We start from the raw sequence: 25,758 nt of genomic DNA on the forward strand, positions 1-25,758 counted from the left end.
CCTCATCTGGGTGTGGCAATAAACGACTTGAAGCAAACAATTTTTTTTTTGAAGACTTTTTCACTATCTGCCAAAAGGTGCTTGTAACTGGGACTTTTCTTGAAAATTAAACACAAATCATTTATCAATTATAATGATTCACATTTATGTTGGGAAGACCTGCTTAAATGAATGCCTCAGGCAACTGAAGTCTAGTGAGGAGAAGGAGCCAGATGGACTGTCATGGAAAGACAAGCTGCTGCATGGCACCATGAACAGATTGCATAATCCTGGCAGCACAAGAACAAACCCGATACACAAGATCGATAGAGGCCAGGGTCTACAACATCAGACACGGCCACAGATGCAGGAAAAGAAGCCCCAGAAACAGTGAAGCATACACAATAGCAGCAGGGTGTAAGATGCTGACAGGCAAAAAGTACATGGAGCGGCATAACCAGATAGCAGGAGTAGTGTACCGGAACATCTGTAGCATAATAAACTGGAAGTCACAGTATTTTTGTTTCCATTTTCTTCCCATCTCAAAAATATTTTGTATTACATGTTCATGAAAACAGACTGAGTGGTGCACATTATACTGTACTTTGTTCATGCTTGTAGATGCTAGTGGCCTTCATTGGATCAAGTAATCCTGGAGAGATGATGCAAGATTTTACTACAGCTGTTGATGTCACGGCACTGAAAAAAAAAAAAAAAAAACATTAGGTTGTGTTTCCAGAAGAGGTGTCAACACCCATCTGTGTACTCTGTCCATCGGGACACATCCTGACCTGGCAACACTTCAATTCTCCGACAACCCACACAATATAACATAAACACAATGTTAGATGCTTATTCAACTCTGAAGATCCAGTTCTTTCCAAGGATTCAAGTAAATCGTTCGTTGACTAGTTAGAGCAGGCAAACTACGGCCCGGGGGCCACATGTGGCCCGTTAAACATTTTAATCCGGCCCGCCAAACTTGAAAAAAATTTAAATGAATGAACCTTGTTAATGTTTTATTTTATAAATACTGTAGTTTTTTAAAAGATATATGTTGTTATAATGCTTTTGTTCACTTTTATTTCAAATTCAATTTATTTTTTTTCTCCGATGAGGTGAGGTTACCAAAACACTCCATCCATCTGAACCTGCTCCGGCGACTTTTTGTCAAATTTTAGAACCCAGTGTGGCACGCCAATCAAAAAGTTTGCCGACCCCTAGCCTAGGCACTGGTAAACATCTAAACAAGGTGAAAAGAAATTGTATCATAATAACAATCGTGTTTCGTACTCCAGTGGTTTATTTGACGTGGATTTTTTTCTGTGCCGTACATCCAGGTTACTTCATTTTTTAAATAAAAAGAGTCTCTATATAATTTTGAGAAATGTAATGTGATACACTTCCTACAACTCCTCTTCTTTGCCACCACAATAACATAATTTTCGCTGCTAACTACGAGTCATGACATCCTTCGAGTGGATTTGTCGAGGACCAAGGAAGCAGTCATAAATACAAACAATGTATTAATATATTATAACAACTATGAGAATGTATAACCTGATGTTGTGTTTTGTATAAAAGTGTGTTCAATAAGTTTTTTCCAAAGTATTTTTTTTTCCAGCTATTTCACAATAGTTACAATTTGATCAAATTCACCTCATTTTCAGCTAACTGACATGCCATTGCGGCCACCATGTTAGGGAGGTTGATGTTCCCATCAAAAGCAACACATGGACTTTGAAATTAAGTTGAACGGCGACCCCCCCAGCAGGGAAAAAAAGCTTTTTCTGGTCCTAATATTGTAAATTGCACTTATCTCATGCTCACTTAAAACCGACATTTACCTTTTTGTCAACCCTCCAACAGCCCAGTTTGCCCGCGACTGTTGACACTGGCTCGGTGACAATCTGGACACTAGGTTATGTTGACGAGAGGAATCTGTGCCCTGCCAGGCCCTTTGTGGAGAACGAGTATAAATAATTCAATGTGATCTCAATCTCAGCTGTCTCCGAGGCGCTTAGCCATTACCATGGGATGAACTGATATTGCTGTTGCATGACAGGCCACAGACCAGCATAAGGCAGAAGAGGCGCTAAAAAGCACCCTTGAGGTATGTGCTTAGCTTAAGAGGAACAAGCTGAGGCTGTTATTTGGAGGAGATTAAAGAAACTGACAAAACATCAGCAACCTGCTAATGTTTTTTAATTGAAGGTTGAAGCGATTAACAATAGCTTTTTCTTTAACCCTTTCTAAACTCAAGGTCATAATAAAGCATGATGAAAAACTAATTATCGGCTTGAGAACAGGCTCGGGAAGTTATGAGAGGGCGGGTTGACCTGATGATGTGTCACTGGGTTGTTATGCTCTGATCCCCGCAGTGAGGTAAGATGGTGTCTAATCGGACTCGCAGCTAGCTCGCTGCATCCACTTTTACCCTGCTGACAGCACGACTGCCTCATTGCTTTGTTTATGAGCACAGCACTCTTACAAGCAAAACGACAAGTCAATCAGTCCAGACTCCCTATCAACATTCAATCCAAACCCACAAAGTACCCACTTTGACTCATTCACTGCCAATGACGTATATTTATGTGTTTTAAAAATCCAGACAATCAACCCCAGGTACGCATTTACATTTATATGTTTTCATGAGGAACGGTTTACTAGGGTCTGAAAATGCCTGGGTGAGATGGCATTTTCTGGTCAAACATGCACATTTGATTACAATCACTGCCATTCAGAAAAAAATAAGAACATATTGGAACAGAGTGGTGCAGGTTTGGCCACAAATATTGGCATGATTTAAAAAAAAAAATATATATATATATATATATATATATATATATATATATATATATGAATATAGATGAAACTAATCTTAAAAAACAGTTTTGTAACTAACTATAGCTATAAAAATAACCTTTTCATTACATTTTGTTGCTCAACCTTAAGCAAGGACAACACCCTGGGCTGTGCTTTATCCGTATATACGTCAGCAACAATGGAGGCTAATGACCGTATAAAATCGGTACATATTGTTAGTTTTCCCCATTCTTTATTTTCTATTTGTAAAAGTTCTTCAATGCTTGCATGATTTATTAGCCTATTTCCAATGATTTACTATGGAAGATTGAAATCATTAAATATTAATTCTCAATCCTGTGTGTGTGCATGTTTATGGTCTTCTATCCAAACCTCCTGTGGATCTTACAGGTGGTAACACGCAGACCTGGAATCCATTCGGACGGCACATGGACAGAGAGTGTAACAAATGACCGCATGGGTGTGTTGCACGATATAAGAAACCAGGCAGACACTTAACCTCGGCGACATGCACTGGCAGAAACGATGGTCGGGTTGCGGCAAAATTGGTGTTTACCTTAAAGAGTAAACACGCCTCACGTCCGCTACCAATAGCTTCTCTATTCCACAAGGAAAGATTCCTACGGGTGTTGTTTCACATTCTTTTATATTGGCTGAAACAAAAAAATGTCAGCTTCACTCGTCAAATGTGCGTATGTTAAACAGGTGGAACATGTTCTTTCCTGTGGTTGAATTGCACTCATAACCAAGGGCAGCTTTTCAGGTCACCAGCACCTGATCCTTGTTACAGATGGTTCTTCTGAAGTAAATATGTGAACCATTTAACCCTGTTCCGGAGGTTAAAATCCCTCATGCCTCTCTTGGCAATTAGCTACGTCAGGCAATGTGGTGATTCAGAGAGACAAACTGACCTCAAGAAAGTTGAAACTGTCAGAATGGATTTTTTAACATGGTCCATTTTATGCTGGTATGGGCTTGGCATCTTTTTTGTTCCCGTTTGGAAAGTGACAGCCAGGCACTCCGCACTGCATAAAAGAAAAGCATGGAGATGAAACTCGGCATGACAAACCAGTCATCTTCTATCATCGGTAGGCTAATAAAATAAGAGCTGAATAGCTTCACAAAAAAAAAGCTAAAACAAGATACATAATTTCTCGCAGGATATTATTAGAGTATCTGGCAATGCGTTGCGGAACGTTGGACAGCTTCACATTTTTTTGGGATGCGTAGAAAATAAGGTGAATCAAAATCAAAGTGTAAAATTGTTGAAATGCAAAATAAAAAGAACACGGTCTTCACTGACCAATGTCAAAGGTCAAAGGTCATTTGTGCTATGGATTTGTACTTCCGGAGCTGTTGGAGATGAGTCTCCTGATTCCATGTGATGATATTATTCTAATTATTCTTATTGATGCTTGTACTTTTGTAAAAGATAAAGAATAAACATAAGCCCGGGCTGATTTTGCAAACAACCCCATCAGTGGTGTGTCTTAGACGTTCCACATTACTTTGATAAATGACACTTGTCACTTGACACAGTCCAATGAAAAATATCCACCGTCATTTTTCCACAATTTTATCCAAGTTTCTCCCAAAATGACGTTCCCCTTGGTACGTCTTGACAGCCCCAAACTTAACATGCAGTTCCATTCTCGCTCTGCTATCACCGTGCTTCCATTTCCTTTGCCGTTTGCACAAATCCATATTAAGCTGTGATATGTCTTAGAGGTTTGGCACCTTCACACCTTCAGCGTGGAAGAGATGAGAGTCAGACTGTTAAATATTAATGCAGGGCCAGATGCCCGAGTGGCCGCTGGCATTTATCTTAACCTGCTTCAGCAGGTGTGAGCCCAGCAGGTCCCATCGGCATCCAGGAGGAGCACTCAACCTCTGGATCATTTAAAGGCGTTAAAGGATTATATCTCCGTTGAACCGAAACTGGACCGATGCACCCGAGGGGGTGGATGAAGAACTGAAGCGCCCAGCTGAGGGAGAAATGATTGCGTCTTTGTGGCGAGAGGGAGAGATGCACGTCGTCGTGGTAGGGGCGAGGTGGTTTTGGGTATAAACTTGGAGAGGGATGGGGTGTGGTGTGTGCCTGGGCAAACACTCCCCGGCTATTTGCTCCACTCAGTCTCCATTTGTCCTCCCAAGGGCAAACCTCGCATCGAGAAAGCTGTGTGTGCGCGCCGGCGTGTGTGTGACCTCTGTGGCTTCTACATAAGTAGTAAGGAATCTCCCCCAACAAACCTCCCCCCTGGGGCCCTTGGCCACAGGCCCCCACATCATTACTCCCTTGAGATCCCCAGACAGCGCCATCGCCCCCCCCCCCCTGCCACCAGCCTCATTTTAGCCCTAATGAGGACACCGTGGCGAGGACGAGAGCTGCAGGCCCAAACGGGACGTCGACTACGGCTTTACATCATGACAGCTCTCTCCTCTTCCCTCCACAGTCATTGCCCCGTTCTCTCATTTTGCTCTATTTTTCTCCTCCTGGAGCAAGGAACAGCGCAAGCAGCAAAAATATATTCCATCATGTTGCCGTGGCATGCTTCCCAATCACATGATTTGCACATCACCAAGACGAGGTTTTTAGAATAAGGGAGGGGCGAGGGTTGTTATAAAAGCGTGGTCCATATTTTATATTTTATATATTTTATAATCAGAAGCAGTGCCAAAGTTCTGTGATAAACGATTCACCTGATGTCACCGACAAAATGAGCAAGCCTGCAAGGCAACAGTCGTGCTGTTTTGCTGGAAGTATCGGTAGGTTTGTGGCTGTGAAACAATTCTTCGCTGTTTAGAGAGTGCGTGCGCTTCGAGGCGGCAGAGATGGAGGGACTGTTAGGGAGCCAAAGAAAATAAGAGTCAAGCCACAAGTGGGAAAAAAAAAAAGTGTTTGACTTTTTACTGTTAATCTTTTGCCTTTTGTCGCAAGTGGTAAAGTTATTGAGGCATGTTTCTTGGTGGCTTAATGAATCAAAGTTTGGGATGGATACAGAAGTCCGTCTCACTAAAACGTTTGTTTTAATGTATAAATGGAGATCTTTCTTCTTCAGGTCCCAAGTTAGCACTCAGCAAAACAATCTAATGATATAACATTAACAAATTAACTCATTAACTGCCATTGACGGCTAAAGACGTCAAAGATTCTTTTTTTTTTTTTTTTTTTTACTCGGCTGGTTTTAAATGAGTTAACCAATCAAAAGATCCTTTTTTTTTTTTTACTCATCTGGTTTTGAATGAGATAACCAATCAACAGCTTTCAGAATGTTCTCCAAAACTGAAGAATGAACACATAATTACATGCGTGCACGTGCGTGAGAGTAGGGCTATGTCTCTTTGTCTCGGTCCCTAAAGGCATGGATGGATGAGTTTGGTGTTGAAACTCAGCCCTGACACTGCAACAGTTTAAACTACTCCAGACATTGTTAATCAGGCCCTCTTGACCAACATCAGTGACCTCTAACGCGGTCCAAAATCATGTTTAAAAGTCTTACCAGAAGAGTGGAGGCAGTTTAAGGTTAGGAACAACCTTCAATTTCACTTTGCTCTAGTTTTTATTTGAGCTTTATTGTGCTTAAAGAAAGTGGACCTGTCAAGGTTAATGCTGGGTTTAACACAGGCTTTCAGGTAAGTTGTGGCGTATTAAACCAAGAGTTACACTGAGCCAAGAAAAACACTGCAATTGAACTCGCTCCGTCTTTTATGTTGAATGAATTCCTCACTGACATTGTCAATCAAACATTACCGGTAGAGAAGTTGTACATTAGTGTTTCTGGGGACCGGTTCGTACATACAGTATGAGTGTGTGTAAATGTGTTCACATAATGTTATGGAAATGAGGACTTTTTGTGAATCCTTCTAATGTGAGTTTCAACGGTGCTATATTATGGAGTGAATATTAGGACCACATTTGAAAATACAAATCAGAAAGAAAGTTGTGCTTTTTATATTGGTACCAGAAACAATTTGTAACTTAGATTGGGTGAATATCAAATATCTCACACAGATGGAAACAGTTCAATTCACTTGCAGGGATTCATCTTCTATATGTCAAAGTAAATTCAAATATAGTACAGTTTGGAATTGCATTTGACCAAATAGTTCAAGTCGGTGCGGTTGAATTGCGGCGCACTAGTATTTTTGCTCTGAGTGTATTCATTCAAGTTACATTTATGTAAAGGCTGATAACCTTCCCCATTCTTCCAATAACAACCTGCCAATCCGCCAAGACACTTTCTTGACATTTTATGTTCTCTCCAGACGCTGATCTGCAAGTGTCCTTTTGAAACATGTGCATGTATTCATTTAGGCTAAAAGGCAGTGATTGAATGGTTGAAGGTCACCCCTATTGGGAACATTTGTATGAAAGCACTGAATAGGTGTCTATTTGTATGTGTGTGTGGTTTGTCGATGTCTATAGCTGCAGAAGTTCATATTATCTGACTTATTGTGTGTGAAACAAGTAGACATGTCAATGAATAATATTTTCACAGATTCCATCAACCAACGCTGTCAGCAACAAATGCACAATTTCATCAGTTGCAAGTTATCTGAATGACCCAGGTTTTGTTTTGTCAACTATTTTACAAATAACATGTCCTTTTCACTACCATCCTGCCAAGTTCAACCAGTGGCATGCAAATTCGGGACAGTTCAGGCTAACCAATCAGTATTAATCTGCTCATCAGGCTGACGTTATCGTGTTTTGAAATGGCTGAAGTGAAAGTAGATGATTCACTAGCAAAATGGCTCGGCTGTCATTTGGGCATATTTCAGGCTGCTGACGTCAGAGATGCCAAGGGTATCTCAATATTTTATCACGGGCAGTGAAAATGAGCTAATTTCTACAAAAATTATATCTAGTATAATGCAATATAAAAAGTCTAACATGAAATCTGATAAATATATATTTGTTATGTGGGCTCTATGTGTTAGCTCTGTTGCTCCACAAATAAAGCATTTAAGAGTGTAACACAACAACAGTCAACTTTCTCCCTATCGTGTCATCATTGTGCCTCAGTCTTCAGGCATGAACAATCAGTCCATGCTTGATCCAACTGTTGCAGTAATTTAACAGTTGGATTGAGGGTAAATCGATTAGTCATGCCTGGGGAGCCGGCGCGGACAAGATGAGCTAAAGTAGCATTATCCAAAATTCCTTGAAAGCTGGGAATACTACCTGACATTTTCAAAGTTCAAAGAAAGACTTCAAAAGGATTTTCGTATTATCCATTTATATTTTACTTATATATATATATATATATATATATATATATATATATATATATATATAGAAGTCACTGAGCATTTAGTCCTGTGTTTTAAAGAAGCGTCCTTCCAACGTTTATTTTTTGGTCATTTTAAACTGTCTGTTTAGTTTTAGCCCTACTCGTGTGAGACAAGTGGTGTGCTGGAAAGCCGCACAGGAATTTTTCTAACTAAAATAGTTGGTTAATGTACATTGTACATTCTACTTTCTCTGCGGTAGAATCTTGAATGATCTCAGGCTGAGCCCGTGATTGGGGAGCTTTGCTTTAACACGCACACATACTGTAAACATCTGTCTGGGTATTTAGCTACATGCTGTTAGCCATTTTTTTTTGCTGTAGAATGATTATTCGGCCAATCCACATTTTGCAGATGACTTTTGTTATGAATGTATGCACAGTAATTCGCAATAAAGGTGCGACGAAAAATCATAAAGTCTGAGGTTATTTCCGTCTTTGCCATTCTTGCCTCTGCAGATTAAATTATTCACCGCATTAGATAATGCCCATCTGTTGTTACACAAGGTTTTACCGGCAAAACTACTCCCACAGCTCTTCTGACATTATTACTCTATCTATAGGAGTCTACTTCCAAATGTCAGCCACATGCCCTGAGGAATGTCATACAACCTCAGTCCGAATATTAAATGAGGAGGAAAGCGGTGGCGCGGCATTGAATCTGCGCTCAGTTATTAAAGACCAGACTGGATACAGACAGAACGTATTCAATGTTTATAGCGAGAGAATTGCCACTGTGGCCCAAAACCATCTGCAACCTTCATTTCTGTATTCGAAAATAAAATGGCATATTGGTTTTGCCATTTCTTGACGGTTATGTTAAAATCACAAGCATTTTTGTATTCTTTAAGGTTTTTGTGCCTCACATATGCAACTCACAGCTGCTATGCTCATCAAATCATATTTTCTACGACACGACTTTCCTAACGGCATTTCATCCATTACGCCTCTCCTGTGTGATTTGCTCTATCGTCCTTCTTTCCAGCCCATTTTACAAGACATATTGATCATCAGTGATGCACAATTTTTTGTTGCTTTCTGCCGTAATAGTCATTCTCTGAATTGCGAGGCTACTTCAAGGCTTTGTAGGCAATTTTCAGCAAATACCAATTTTAACTCATATGATAAAACACACATGAAATTGAAACAACGAACAGTTGTGGAGACTAAAATGTGTTTGTGTATGTCTCCTCGTGTCATTATATACAATACCCTGAGCATCTGACAGTTCCTGGTTGTTAAACATTGCAGTTCTGGAGCCTTCTAATGTGCCCTATTTGTCTCTTTTTGAGTTTTACTTTGAAGGTGGAACACATTTAGTTTGTAGTTTGGATTCAAAATAAGTCTTTTAGGACAAGCATGGACACTTTAGGCCGGGCATGGGCAAACTACGGCCTGGGGGCCACATGCGGCCCGTTGAACGTTTTAATCTGGCGCGCCAAACTTGAAAAAAATTAAATGAATAAACCTTGTTAATGTTTTATTTTCTAAATACTTTGGTGTGTCAAACACAGATATATTGTTGGAATGCTTTTGTTCATTTTTATTTCAAATTAAAAAAAATTTCCCCGATGAGGTGAGGTTACCAAAACACTCCATCCATCTGCTCCTGGTCCCCTCTGCCAAATTTTAGAACCCATTCTGGCCCACCAATCAAAAAGTTTGCCAACCCCTGCTTTAGGCATATGAAAGTGTTAACAGGTAGTTTAATAACTGATCCAGTTTCTGGTGACCCAAAGCCTAACCCAGCTGTTTTTGGGCAAGAAGACTAATAGCCTACTTGGGACTCCAATAAATACACATTCAATGCAGTAAACGGCATCTTTTGATGCAGGGGCTCTCAAAACCAAGTGTAACACGAGTAAGCTAAATCTTTTTTGCGAGCAGGATTAATCTCGGACATAACATGCAAACCTGACAACACAAGAATTTAATAGGATTGAAGCATCCATATAACCTCTACCAACGACATAATGATATAATATAATGCTCAATGTTTAATTCTGCGATGTAAACAGGAATCGGCAGCACTTTGCAACCAATCACCTTCACCACAAATACATTAGTGGATGTCACAGTAGGCAATGAGTCATTCTTTATTGACAGCAGCAAGCAGTGAGTCATGACCATGCTCTCTCATTTGCTTCACAATCTATTAGTTTGCCCCGCCCAGTCGTTAGCGATTCATGTGCGACCTAAACTCGATTCATCTTCTTGTGGGTGAACTGGAATGGACTAAACACAGATTTACATGTCACTGTTCCTTGATTGTCTATCATCTGTCTGTCTGTGTTTGCAATTCCTCATGCCAGCCATCAATATATCAAGCGCAAGACTGCTGCGTTTGTCCATCGACAAGCGATCAATCTTTCGCCGGAGCTAAACTGTCAAGATCATATTTTATCATCTCACTGGTACCTGGTATAACAGCAACCACATCCTCCAACAGCCAAAATCATAAATAACCTAAATGTATTTTGCGGTGACAATAAATGGTGCAGTATTATTCATAAAAAGTTACATATGTATGAAATTGTATGAGAACCAATAGTTAAATAAGAAGAATATTTTTTTACCATCTGCGGTCATTTTACCCTTGAAAATAGTTAAGCGTGTCTACGCTAGACTTGTGTGATGTGCTGACACCATCTTCATCAAGTGTGAGAAAGTGGACAGATGGACATCCCGTTTAGACACCCCACTATTAAACCTCTCCTTGGACCATTGACCTCGTGGGGCCAAGAGGACTCTATAATGGCTTTGCAAGTTCATACAGCATGCCTCATTGCCATTTATCAAAGATGACAGTCTATAAAATGTTCACAATCTGTCTATAGCCATAATTATTAGCCGGTATGCAAGAGTTGAACAGCATCTGTTTGGGGTGGAAAGATGTGGCTGGATAGGTCAGAATGCTATACAGTCGGGGGTCAAATTTAAATACTCAGTGGGCAGAAAAGTAAAACTTGAACAAAGCCGTGGGCCAGCATTTAATTTTTTAAAAACAATATAAATGCTGATTTTTTTAAAAATCTTTCATTATAAGTGGTTTTATTAATGCAAAACAATGTTCAGTTTTTAAAATTACGATTCTAATTTTGAATGTTACAATTATCATGTAGAATGTAAAACATTATAGTAGTCATTTGGTATAGTCACGCGGGCCTAATATAATTACACTGCGGCCAAATTTGGGCCGCGGGCCAGAGTTTGACACCTATGCCATACAGTATATCTGGTGGACACATTATTAGGGAAATACAGTAAAAGTTTGAAGTGACACAATTTAAGAATCTGCATGTTTTGCTTTAGTCGTTGGTTCTCTGTGACGATAATTCCAATGATCCGGTAATATTTTGTATATTATTGTTCCAAATTCCAAACAAACTGGCAGACAACCAGCATTCTCAAATGTATTACATTCGACTTCATGTATACTCCCCGTCACAAAGAAATCGGTTAAAAATGAAAAGTGCAAGGGGGGGAAAAAAAACGAATATGAATGTATTACCAAGACGGTCTGCATATATATCCTTGATAGAGCGGAGTGCGCGAGATGCAACCTAATAGCATAATGATATTAATGAGGGACCATTCATCATGCAGACTCATCACTTAAGTTGATGAATACCAGCAATTTAAAGAAGAGTCTCAAGTGGACCATCCTGCGCAGCAAGCTAACCTTTGAATCGATGATATAGAATAGTCTACACTGAAAACGCGATAAACTAATATGACAATTCTGAATATTTACTACAGCTAGTAAGTCCCCCAAAAAATTGAAGCCATTACATGTCATGTATGGAATCAAAATGTTCCAATCCATAAACCTTTCTCCACAGTCATTTGTCGTAAAGGGATTGTAAATTGTTGATAGAAAGAAAAGACTTCAGGTCTAATTATTTTTTTAAAGCATTAAAAAGCAATAAAGATTAAATTATAATGAATGTTTCTGTGCTGGAAAAAGAACTAAATGAGACAAAAGGGAAAATTGTAAATTGTATTATTTGGCCCTCAGCAATCAAGTCAAGCATGCAAACACAATTCATCCATGAAAAGCATTTGTAAGTCAGATGGAGGATTAAAGTAAACACGTTTCACTGTTGTGAAGGGTTTTTTTTTGGAAAACCTTTTCAAAATCAAGATCCTAAGCAGCTTAAGGTGCTTTGGTTTGTCCTTCTATTTTTGCTTTTTTTTACATAAATACATTTTAATGCACGCAAAATGGACGGTAAGGATTTCGGTTCAAAAAGATTCTTCCACCAAGTGGAAATGACGGACCTCAAATTAATCCGAAAAAGGTAACATGCAAAGATATAATTAGAGAGAAAAAAATTCATTTGTGGGTCATAATTAAAGAATTTTTAGGAATGACATTTCATCACAAAAGTGCAAGCGATGACATATACCACACCTGTGTCTGCCCAAGCAGCTCAAATAAACACGAGAAAAACACCTGCCGTGAACGTATACTTCAATGAAACGTACACATTCACCCAAACTTGTAATATACAACAAATTATACTTAATAATAACCAAAGTACTAAAAATTTTATGATTCAAACAACTAATAAAAAATAAAAAATAAAAACATTATTCTGGGGGGCGTCTTCATCCGATTCAACATGCAGAATCGGGTCAGCGTGTCGGGAAAAATGATCACCATGATTGGGTGTCATATCGCAAATCAGCGCCTTGGGACAAGTACGGAAAGTGACAAACAGTGTAGATTGAAGCTTTTCCTCAAGAACTGAATCAACTTCGCTCATTTTTCACATCTCCTACAGAGACATAATGGCTGGCTGGACAGAAGAGCGCAAAGACGAATTACCGTATTTTCGGCACCTGCATATAAGCCAAATCTAAAAAGTAAATAAATAAAATAAAAATAAAAAATATACAAGCCGCACCAGGCGATAAGCCGCAGTTTTCTATATTGAAAAAAAAAACGTTTTTTTACTGCATTTACAGAACGATTTTGGGCTGTGAATGCACATAAAGGTGCATAAACAGATCGTTAAAACGGTGCTTTTTACTCGGCAACAACTTTGCTAATTAAAACAGAACAGACCCAAGAGGAAAAAAAATCTAGATTTATTTAGCATATTTTCTTAACTGTAGAGCGCCTCTACTGGTGAAAGAAAAATCCACAGAAAAGCCGCTCAGTTGTATTAGCTGCGTGGTTCAAATTCAAGAAAAAAAAGAAGCGGCTTATACTCCTGAAAATACCATAATCACTCTAATTAAAAAAAGACCACCAATTTTGGACATCACCGTGAAAGGCTTGGCAGTAACTATCGCCCCCGATGGCACGGAGGGGTACTACTACTCACACACTTTTTTTTACGGTCTTTTCTTGGGTCGATGTGTAGAGGCCTTAAGACCATAAAAGCCAGTACACGACATTTAGCCACAGGGAGATTCAATCTCAAAAGACAAAGATGGTTATGCATGAATAAAAGATATATTGAAGACCGGACCCCAAAAGCTGACAAGTTTCGAACATGACTAAAATTTGTGTGGTTAGCTGGGGATTATTTGCACCAATCGCAACTCTCATTGTTTACCTTAACGTCTGATCTGCATACATTGAAATTCAGAAAAATCTCAACACTTTTTTAGATTAAAGTCCATCCAGACAGGTGTTGTCGTTTTTTTTCCCCGGCAAGTGTCGACACTGTTTTTAAAGTTCCCCTTCAGCTGCTTTCATCCCATCCTACAGCACTTACTTTGAGCCCAAACAAAAGGCATAAAGAGCTTGGGGAAAAAAAAAACTAAAGTCACAATCAAAGGCTGCTGATGTTTTGATTGTACATGAGGTGCGCTGACAACTAACCGGCACTGTGCGACTACAGTGAGATATAGTTTTAGGTTTCAGCCTCTCTCATGGAGCTCTCGGCGTGTAACTTTCATCAGTCGCTCTTCTTCTCTTTCTCTCCCCAGCAGTATTTTTACCTGCTCTTCTCACACACATCATCGTCCTTTATCCCACTACACTCGTTGATTCCTGCAGTAGCGGTGGGCGTGCTATGAGACCCATTAGTCCAATATTCCAGTGTTGAGTGGGGACGATGAGAAATGGATTGGTTGGTGAGGCGGGTTGTGGGCGAGCGCTGAATAAGTGTGCAATTTAATGGACGGTTGTTAAGTGTGTGTGTGTCATACTGAGGTACGTAGAGCAATGCAGAAAATGATCAAGCAGATAAGTTAATGGGTGTGTCGTGTAAAGTGGCACATTTGCATTCGAGTGTTAGATAAGCGGTTAGGTGAAGAGTAAGCGGATTTCTTTTATTAAATAAAGGCTATATGCGTACATTCTGTATCCCGGTAGTTTATAAACAATATATATATATATATATATATATATATATATATATATATATATATATATATATTTATATATATATATCGAACTCTTGACGCACGTCAAGATGCTACTTCGGCCACATTACGCTCATATTGAAGTTAGCAAAATGAGTAAAACCACGTACGTAAATGATTATCTCCGGCGACAGTGTTTTTTTTCTTCATGGATTTAAAAGTAAAGAAGAAGCATCGTCGCCAGAAGTAATCATGGCTTGAATTCTACTTTTTAAAAATGAAAACTTTCACGTAGTTATAAGCCAACGTTCTGTTGTAATCGTCCGGGAGTGGATGATTACGACGGAACGTTGGCTTGTAGATCACGTTCCTCTCATTTATTCTTCAGTTTGCATTTTTAAAGTTAAATTTGTTGCTGAACAAGTATTTAGAATGATGGGGACCATGTGTGGGGCGTGGCAATGTTGTAATAATGGCCAAATGAAATAAATAAAAATCAATAATAAAAATACGTAAATCCATCAAAAAATAAAAATCCAAAAATAATAATAAGCACTTTTCGGGTGGCTACTCCGATCCCCATTAATCGCGGAAAATGAGAGATTACTGTAATGCTATAGACCACAGACAGTACATACATTTTCCGATTGACATGCAATTTAAAGTGACCAGTTAAAGTCGCCTGACAGGGTCTATGTGGCAACTTGTTGCTAGGCAGATTTCATAGAGCTCAAATTTAACGGCCTTTTGGCTAGTAAAAAATAAATAAATACATTAAAAAAAAAAAAATATATATATATATATATATATATATATATAATTGTCAAATGTAAGCTATACCCACCAGGCTGATTGACAAACTAGAGTCTCACCCTCGGAAATGAAACTCCAATTTAGAATGACCACTTGTATGGAGACATAATGTGGTGTCATGCGAACATTGTCGAACATGTAAAGAGGTCTATTCCCTAAGCAACTCCTGTAAACAATCCAATGCAAGTATGGCGTTCTTCAGGCCAACAGTTAGGTAATTGCTGTCCGTGTCAACATACCCTGTGATGAAACGCATTGCTTTGGGTGTATTAACTATGTTGTGTTTGGCCTTCAAAACCAGCATGTATGTCAAGTCCGTGCTTGTATATAATTCCCTGAGGCTTCGGGGGCTCAGAACAAAAATGTAGCCAGATTCATAATTTATACACGAAAGGTGCCAGATGAAAAGTAAAGATGACATGAATGCACAGTCCATTGCAAATGTTATATTATTCCCTTAAACTGATGAATGGGTCAGTGAGCTTGAATTCATGGCAGTGAGTCTTGATGAAAGCTTGTATCTTTTCATCCCAAGTATTTGTGTGCCAAACCAAGATGATAAAGATTTATTATTTGAACTTCACATTTTCTTCCCACCACTTTCAAATTATAACCTCATGAGATTTTTTTTTTTTTTTTTTTTTTTTTTTTTTTTTTTTTTAAATCGGTGGGTCCAAGTGAATATCAAATAGATTTGGAAGTTAGAACACTTGAGAGCAGGCTTTATGCTTGGATTATAACTTTTGTTCACTGCTGATGAAAAGCTGGCTTGAAATGTGATGTACGTCCCCCCCGCCCTCTACGAAAAAAAAAAAAAAATCCCCCCCCCCAAAAAAAAAAAATCCCCCAAAAATTTTTATTGAGGCGCATTTAAAAAAAAAAAAAAAAAAAACACAGAAAAAAGGTTCAAAGGGTACTCCAAAATTACCATGAATATTCTTCGCAAAGATCTTATACGGCATCCTTCTTTCTACTCCCATGATCACTTTTGAAAAATATTTTCGTATGGTGGGACAAACTAAAGCTTTTGAGTGTGTGTGCTGCAGGTACTGTAACGAGGCCCCAGAACTTTTGAAGCATAACAACCACCATTATCGTCAGCTAAGGAAATTACATTTAAAAAATTGTCATCATATAGCACTGACAACACTGTTGCCACGGTGATTGACGACTCACACGTGACTCTCTATTGAGACAAATAACATTTTTGCAACGCCACTATGGCTGTCTAAAATTTCAGGTTAGAGAGCATGGCGCTCAGGTGACGGCACATATGTGTCTCCGCCGTGAGAGTGTTGAGTCTAAAGTGCTAAGAGCTTCTCCTCCTCATTTGTCCCTCATTTATCACTCCTTACAGCAATGGAATGTTCCCCTCTGCGTTCAGACACATTCACCAGCTCCATAATCCACCCCTCTGATGGATTGAGAGCTCACTAAGTGTGCGCGTGTGTGTGTGTGTGTGTGTTTCGGCATGAATTTGTGTGGGCCATTGCCATCTCTCAGGCTTTGCACTTCTTCTTTTTTTTTTCTTTTTTTTTTTAATTTGTGTCAATGTCGGTGCATTAATCTCGCTGCCCCCTCACACACATACAAAGGCCTCTCTGTTGCTCTTGGAAAATGTATCAGAGTTTCTAGTCGAGGACGTGACAGGACAGGTGTGAAAGGCTGGTGGCACCGTCTGACATGGGGGATTGTGTAAACAGCCGAGAATGAGATTCATATCACAGCAACTGATTTAAGACCGGAGGGGGGGGGGGGGGTTAGGTGTGTGAGAGGTCACTCACTGTACTGAAACAAAATATTTGAAACTCTATCTCTGTGACAATCAAGATCCACTTAGGTTGATGTTTTATTCATTTATTTTATTTATTTATTTTTTTTAACCACTAGTTATTGTCTGACAACTTCTCACGGGTGTAATGACCCTTCTTCTAATGATTCATTAAAACCCCGAAAAGTTATATTCAGCTCAATTGCACATTTTGTTCTCTTAATTCAATGATGAAAATTCCCTTGTGCAGTCCAGCACAATAAATTGTTGTCATAACATGAAACATTGTAACCGGATCCTCAGTAGTGCACGGACCTCCGCCAAAACAAACACGCCTAATTTGGATTAGTACCAGAAACTAAACTCCTACATATGCCTTAATGTCGTTACGTGAATCCCACCGGTGGAATCACTGGCGGTCAAAACATCCTTTGAGAGTTGTGACATAAAACAGGTCGCACTTTTTTTTTTTTTTGGGGGGGGGGGGGGGGGGGGGGATCATGGTAACTGGCGTCGCTGGTTCACAGTTTAAAAGCTTACTGTTCCCTTAGTGGGATACAGTGTGCGTATCTATTTTAACGTTCACTGCCATTGACGTGTATAGAAGCCAAAAAGTATATTTATTTTACTGGGGTTGGCAGTGAATGTGTTACACGCGCACACCCACGTGAAATAGTATTTTTATTCCAAATTTATACTACTAAATAGTTTCTACGTGATGGCTTTCTTTATTCATGTGGAGTTTATTTACGATAACTCTGACAAAAGAACAATTTTGCCACCATTAGTGACCAAGAGTGGTGAATTTTATTTTAGTCATGATTCCATTTATTAAATAAATTTTCCACTTTCTGCATCTTGTGCAGTTTCAGATTCTTACACTCCCTGCCGTTTGCACTTTGGCAATAAATCCACCTCAGTAGTTTTCATTCTACACTGACCTGGCTTCTATTTCTTCATTAATAAACCCCCCTTGGTCCCTGCTGCATTGTTTTTGTACTTCTGCAAGATTGATTTCAAGTTTACTACGCCTGTTGTGTTTATTTGTCGTTTCCTTCTTGTCTCCCACGTTTGGATTTGGTTTTATGTTTGAGTTTGCAATATTAAGAATTTTCCCAATGTTCTTAATTATTTTTTTTCTCTTCATTTTTAGGCCAGCATCTGTTTTTCAAAAGGTTTTTAGAGGCATGTCACACTATTGTCCAGTTGGATTTTAAATAAAAAAAAATAATAATGGCAATAACTTGGTGAAGTAATGTAATGGAATATTCTCGGGGCGAGTGCATTTTAAAATGAAAAATATATATTTTTGTTGATTTTTTTATGACAGTTGTAAAACTGAATCACCTCTAATAAAATACATATAATTTGTTTCAGAAGCCATCTGATTGGCTGATGATTTGATCTATCCTGTCACACTTAATAGAATGTCACCATTTTGGTGGGAATTCATCCTTCTTTTAGTACAAAAAAAAAAAAAAAAAAGATGATTCTGGAGATCTTGTTGAACCAACGCGGAAAAGCAAAGCAATCTCACCTTGATGAATCTCCCGGGCTTTCTGGGTCATCCGTTTGAACTGACAGAGCAAAAGGGCACGTGGATTAGTCACTTATTAAGTAGGCGAACTTGCTCTTTAATCACTCAGCATCGGGGAGGAGATGGAAGATGTTGCCATGCGCTACTGTTTCTACTTCTAACCGCGTCCTGAATGTGCCTTCCGAAACAGAAAATCAAGGATAATCCAAACTTGTAAACATAGAATTTTAAAGTTTATTCCTCATGTATTCTGTAATAGTAATTTTCTGTAATTAGCAGAATCTACCTACCTTATCTGGTTAGATATTATATGCAGCTCATTATCGTCACAGGGTCACATCTTGGAAATGGGGGTGAAAACACGACCTAGAAAAGGCAGCAAGGAAGATGACAAAAAACAACATGAAAAGAGCTTGTTATTTTATTTTCCCTGCACAACCTCTTTTGTGGCCTCTCGGCATTCGGGAGTGCTTCCGATTGGTCCCTCTGCAAATCAGTTCCTCCCACATACGCTATAACCCCAGTCGCGTCTGGTGAATCTTTCAAAACATCTCGTTACCAAGAAGGAGAAAAATAAAAAAAATGCGTCAGTTAAAGGACATTAAGATGCTCCTGCTTTGGAACACATGCGGTGGCGGACATGTAATATTTTCATAATTGGGTGTAATGGGGATTATTCCATTTCCTCACTCGGTTTTATGACTGAGGGATTGTATTAAGATCCTGCACATGGTGCGAGAATGGGCCCTCATCTGCTGAGATATAATTCATGTTTTGAACTGTCATCTATCATCACATATTGCATGGATTGGTTTTTCTTACACAACCACATTTGAAGAAAACTGGGCCAAACCTTTACCGTGTTCTCCTTTTTTGCTTTTCACGGACGAAAGATGACATATGATTGTTGCAAAGCACTTCACGAAGATTCTCAATTCTCTTCAACGTACCGTATTTTAATGACCATAAGGCGCACTATATTATTCGGCGCAGACATGGTAAAACATATTATTCGTTATAGCAGGGGTGGGCAAACCTTTTGATTGGCGGGCCACAATGGGTTCTAAAATTAGACAGAGGGGCCGGACCAGGAGCAGATGGATGGAGTGTTTTGGTAACCTCACCTCATCGAAGAAAAAAAAATACATTTAATTTTAAATGAAAATAAACAAAGGGATTACAACAATATATATGTCTTAGAAAAACCACAGTATTTAGAAAATAAAACATTAGAACAAAGTTTATTCATTTAATTTTTTTCAAGTTCGGCGAGCGTTTAAAAAAAAACGTTTAACGGGCCACATGTGGCCCCCGAGCCATAGTTTGCCCAACCCTGCCTTATTGCATGCTGAATCAAAAGTACCCTAACATCAATGCTAGGATGTTTTTTAAAAAGGCAGCGTGAGCAAAACTGAGTTTGGTTGTACTTTATTGAAGTATTTTTGCACATCAGGTACATTGTGTTACCACTCCAATTGAGGCATTTTTTTGCTCATTGCATAAAAAAATCAAGAATTTATAGGAATATAAAAAAAGATATATAAACTCCCTATTAGTCTGTTTTTGAAAGAGTGTGAGAGGTGAGACCCTGCGCCGTGTGTGGCTGACTTCTATCCCCTCTCGTCACAGAGTCGCTCACTTTGCGAGCAGTTTGGGCATGCACATTAGCGAAACGTTATCCTCCTAGCACTTCAAACCTTCAAAACAGATTTTTGCGTGAAACTAAAGCCACAAAGCGAGTATCTGCTTGTCGGCTGATGACTCACTCAAGCTCAGGCTCACTTGCCGACGACCTTGACATTTTATGAGAATCCGCTCGTCAGGTATGTTGGTGAAAATGTCACAAAATTAAAGAGTGATTTTTTTTTTTTTTTTTTTTTTTGGGAGCGTGAGTTGCAATGCGAGCAGGGAGACACGGCCGGCCGGCATGCATGTTGTGTGCTGATAGCGCCGTCACAGATTATATTTTCAAGGGAGGCACGGCAGCGGTGTGGACATCAAAGTGCAGGTGGAGAGTTAGCAATATAGGGGCCGAGCAGGATGAAGGGATCACAACACCAAAAAAAAAAAAAAGCCCGCGCATCACACACAGGCTGCAACAAGATCGCTACATTTCTAAGTCACGGATATCTGTCACCTGTTACACTATGACTTTGGAAAGGTTGTTTTATCTTGTCTACAAAGTGTCCGTGGTTGGAGTCAGGAGGGGCTTTATGTCAGACCGGTATGATACATCTGTGAGGTTTTTTTTTTTTTTTTTATCATCTGTGTACAGCATAAAAAATATGCCGAATCGAAAGCTGCCAATGTGTGTTCCATCTAAAATAATCCAAGCACGCCGTCGCTTGTGGTTCATGCATAAGTTGATACCTTTGCCTGCTCTTGCTTTATATCCTTAGTGACTCGACTACTCCGAATCTTTTGAGCCTCGACAAAGGCAACCACCACATAGAAAGGATAAGTGTAGAGCCACGTGTAACTAGAATTGATCCCGCAGCATTTTGAGATGTTCTATTATATAATACAGCCCGACAGATACGTTCAGCTGTTTATGCCTCTCGATGCCCTGACAAATTGCCGTCCTCCCTCAGAGTTATTCATGTTTCCGTGCGGGCGGTTCTGTAATAAATGGATAACAGTGAAAACGTTCCCTGCCGTTGACAGGATATCCTGGTCATTTATCAGAAATATCATACATGAAGACAAAAAAATATTAGTCAGATGAGTGAAACATGATGAGGCATGACTACTCTTCTGTTTTTTTTTTTCATTTGTATTGATGTGGTATAGAGCAGTGATTCCCTAAAAAATTCAATAAAATCCCCAAATATCAAAAATAATTTTTGAGGATTAGTGAGTCATCAAGAGCAGACTGTAGAATGAACCTGTGTATCCAAATATCATACAACCAACATTGGGATAGCTACCTTGAAAAATGAAGCAAGCCACACCAGAGATGCCCAACTGTAATTGAATGACAAAAGTAGCTAAAATGCATCGAAGCGACTTCCAGAGGGAAAGCTATATAGTAAAAATTTCCTGATTGTACAATTGCCGTTAAATAAACAGAAATATGCAAATCTTACTACCGCTGCAATATCAATGCAGCCCGACAGCGACGATATATTGGTAATTATGTTTCATTTTAAATTTGAAAATTCAGATACAGTGTTAGATTATAAAAGTGTATTCAAATGTACGAGAATTTTTCATCTCGGACTAAATAGTCATTTATAAGAAAAAATAATAAAAAATAAATAATAATCGCTTAAGTAACAACAAAAATGCATGCAACATTCTAAACCATTTTCAAACTTTCAGTCAATCTCATTCTGAACTTAGATTTGATGACATTCATGTCGGAAAAGGTTGACTCACACAATCTTTTTTTTAATCATCCCGCAGTAAGGATCCTGCCACTGCGGTCAAAGCTCTTTAATGATTCTGCCATTGGTGAAAGGCGTTTTGTGCTCTTTGGAAGCTCAACCCGTGGACTTTGGTGAAATGCTGTTCCACATTGGATCTTTTCTCTAATTCAAAGACTGTCAGCACAGCGACATAAATGTCTGACTGACAGCTAGTTGACAAACATTTCATCTTGGGAGGTGGTGGGACACCTGTGACTTTGTTTAGATGTGAATTTAGATGGATTTTTGACTAAAGGTGAGCTCCTGCTGTAAATGAACTGGCGAGCGAGCACTAGTTCACGAACATGTCGGAGCCCAACGCTGAGAAAAAGGCTCATGGCCAAACACGACTTGAGAGGAGTGTCGTGAAAAAACGACGGTGACGCAAATCAAGCAATTGAGCGCCACTCATATATCAAAATGTGACCCTGACCCACTTGTGAGGCCCCAAATACGAAACAATAAAATGATATATATATAGATTATATATATATATATCTATATATATATATATATATATATATATATATCATTTTATTGTTTTTTTTTATTGGCACAATTTCCTCAAGTAGAGAAACGGGGCACAATAAAGGAGAAAGAGTTAATATTTTAAGAGTTTTTTAGCAATGATCAGTCCCCCAATTCAGTGACAGCACCCATTCATACTGGGACAGAGACTCTCCACACTTTACTTTCTAGCCGCAGGTACATATGAATTTACATAGACACATCTTGGCTCATGTGCATTTTTAATTGGCTGGTACATCTGTAACGTTACGATTCAAACTTTGAATCACGGCAAAAGCAGTACCCCGTGGTTGTATTCCTGCAAGTATATCAGTTTTTTTATTTTAATTTCAATTTAATTTTGTTTGCTGTTATTTCATGTTTTACCGATGACCCTTTTTTCAACATTTAAACAGTTTAAAACAAATATTCATGAGGAGAGCATTTAAAATGTTCAGTATGTTGCACTGTTCTGCACAACGGAAAGCACCTGTCTGAACTAAGAACCAGCATACTTTTCCACCACAGCACCGGTGTGGTATTAAAGTCTACTACTCTCTGGAGGCAAATGATATTGGAGTCAAAGCAAAGATTATGGAAATGGGAATGCTCCTTTAGACTTAAATGTTTTGTTTGAGTGAACAGCTTCCACATTATTACGTACTCTTGGGTCCATATTGTCAGCTTAACATTTTTTGGAGTTGTTCTTGACATAAATTTTACACATCTATGCACTTGCTTTGCAGCAGCACCTGTCCATCCTCGTGGTTGTTACAGAAGTATTTGCAGTAGGAGTCATGAAATCCCTTAATGGTCTCACAAGGGGAAATTCAGTTTAGACTTGAAGGTAGGTCGACCATTTTGAGGTTCAATTGCTTGTTCAAGGAAGAAAGGGAGCTCAAAAATGTTGCAAAAGCACCAAATCATCCTTTGTTCTTAAACTAAAATCAAAATTATTGTGATATTAATGAGATTGCAAAGAACAGCAGACTACTTTGAAGCATCCTAAACTCAACTCTTCTCAGGCCATAACCTTTATTATAAATATCAAAAAGAGAGTTTTCTTGTCTTTTTGTTGTTGTTTTGTTTTCTTTAATCGGGTCAGAAACCACTGCAGCCGGAGCAAGAACAACCTATATTCCACACAGATTCCATACATTTGAATTGGAGTTCTTGTAGACTGAAATGTCCTGTTTCAGGTAAACACATTGCATGATATGAATGTGAGGCCAGAGATGTTCTGTCATTTCCGACTGTGAGTCACGATTTGATAAAACCCACTGTTGTTCATGCCCTGCTTTGCATAAATGTGTTACTTGTAGTTTTGTCTGGGGCCTGTCTCAATTTGATCCAGTCCAATCCAGTGAAAGGATGTTGCATTAAAATGACTGCATATTATCCAAAAGTTTACTTACCACCTCTGAGCACTGTAGAAACAGATAGTAGATGATAAAAGTAAAGTAAAGGATATTGTTCTTATAATATTCCAATTATACTGTCTCACATTGGGCAAGTTCGAAATTGGCCTGAATTATCGTCCATGCCTCCTCTGTCAGTGTTGGGAACAGAACATCAAAAAGTTACACAAAGGGAGTAATCATCCCTTTTTGCAGTAACATAATACTCTAAGGGATTACTAGTTACGTTTCAGTAATAGTTAACCTGTTACAACGACTGTAAGCATGTTCTAGTGCAAGTGTGGGTAAACTACGGCCCGGGGGCCACATGCGGCACGTTCAACGTTTTAATCCGGCCCGCCGAACTTGAAAAAAATTTCATGAATGAACCTTGTTAATGTTTTATTTTCTAAATACTGTGGTTTTCCGAAGACATATATATTGTCGTAATGCTTTTGTTCATTGAAAATTGTATTTTTTTTTCTCCGATGAGGTGAGGTTACCAAAACACTCCATCCATCTGCTCCTGGTCCGGCCCCTCTGTCAAATTTTAGAACCCATTGTGGCCCGCCAACCAAAACGTTTGCCCACAGCTAAGCTCGTGCTTTCTGCTCAAACTCTAATTATTAAACTGCAGGCTATTACATTTTGGAAGTAACTTCCCCAACATTGTGTATTCACACATGACATTGAAGAATTTACCGTATCGTTACAGGTAATGCGATCAGGAGCTAAAATGATTTCAATGTCTCCGTGTCTAGTTTTGTGTTCCAGTGAAACCATGGACTCAACAGTTCTATTGAAGACCCCCCTGCTCGTTCGGCTGCTGATACATGGTTCCCATGTCTCTTGTTCTGCCCCAGTGTTTTTGTCATTACATTTCACCCAAATCAGCATACCCTGAAGTGACTTGGAATTTCCCAACTGGCCGCTGAAAACACAGCAAAGCAAAGGCACTGACAGGTTAACCTGCACTTGACCCATGGCTGCATAGCTTTGATTGACATAAAACAGCTACATGGTGACAGGCGACGCCGCTTTCCTTGCAGCCATTGGATAAAAGCCAGACTGTAGTTGGAGAGAAGTGTCTGTCCGGCAGTAGTTTGACTTTTTAATAAAGGTAGAGGCATTCCAAATGTGTGCCATTGTCTCCCATAATGTGGTACGGACAACGTGCACTCCTGCATGTAATGGTACACCTGCTGCCTCTGTTTAATACCTCGGTGTGTTTATCCCTCCCAAACATTCAGTCACTATTAGGTCACATCAAATAAAGAGTGATGGAATTTTCTATAGAAGAATTGAATGAAATATCATCAGATGTGCCACCTAGGAAGGTACCGTGCAACGTAGTGGTCCCAAACCTTTTGGACTGGTTCATTCTACTCCATAACTTTTACTGGTGGCATAGAGTGATGAAAGGGGTGGAAGGTTAGCGCTCTTTGTGACGAGCGGGCTTCGTACATGTTACAATTACTCATTTCGCTAGTTTGTGTTTTTAATGTTAGCGCAAACCATCCGAGGCAATTAGCATCAACTGTTTTTTTTATTGATTTATTTTAATTTTTTTTATCTGTGCGGCCCAGGACTAGGTAAACCCAGATTAAGTTATTTTCATTGTTTTCTAATCTCTACGTATCTCTATGCAAAACCTCTATTTGCCTTTGTATCGTGCGTAGTCATTTTTTTTAAAAACAGGAATTGTCGTACCTTTAAACATTCACATTCAGAGCTTCTTTTGTCTTTTTTTCCCCCCCCAAGTCATTACCCAACTGGAACTTCTTGCTTACATTTACAATCCAGTTGCTTATTGTTCTTGGCGTGGCAGGGCACAGTTCACATGTTTCCACCACATATGTAATGGTGCAGCGCTTCATGTTAAACGGCACATCCAGGACACGGGGTTGCG

The 25,758-nt window shown here is 39.1% G+C and overlaps 1 long non-coding RNA gene across 2 annotated transcripts in view; it reads right to left on the bottom strand.

Moving 5' to 3' along the window:
* The window catches only part of LOC148316839 (uncharacterized), a 109,097-nt gene that overhangs the window by 58,090 nt on the left and 25,249 nt on the right, over positions 1–25,758 (bottom strand). For both annotated transcript variants that reach the window (XR_015840227.1, XR_015840228.1), the window contains 2 exons: positions 3,717–3,830; positions 584–678 (listed from right to left, as the gene is read on the bottom strand). This is a non-coding gene — a long non-coding RNA (uncharacterized LOC148316839). The remainder of the gene's footprint in view (positions 1–583; positions 679–3,716; positions 3,831–25,758) is intronic.

The sequence above is a fragment of the Idiotropiscis lumnitzeri genome, chromosome 21 (assembly GCF_059441095.1).
Source record: "Idiotropiscis lumnitzeri isolate Australia: NSW breed Sydney's pygmy pipehorse chromosome 21, RoL_Ilum_1.0, whole genome shotgun sequence".
In the NCBI taxonomy this organism is placed as follows: domain Eukaryota; kingdom Metazoa; phylum Chordata; class Actinopteri; order Syngnathiformes; family Syngnathidae; genus Idiotropiscis; species Idiotropiscis lumnitzeri.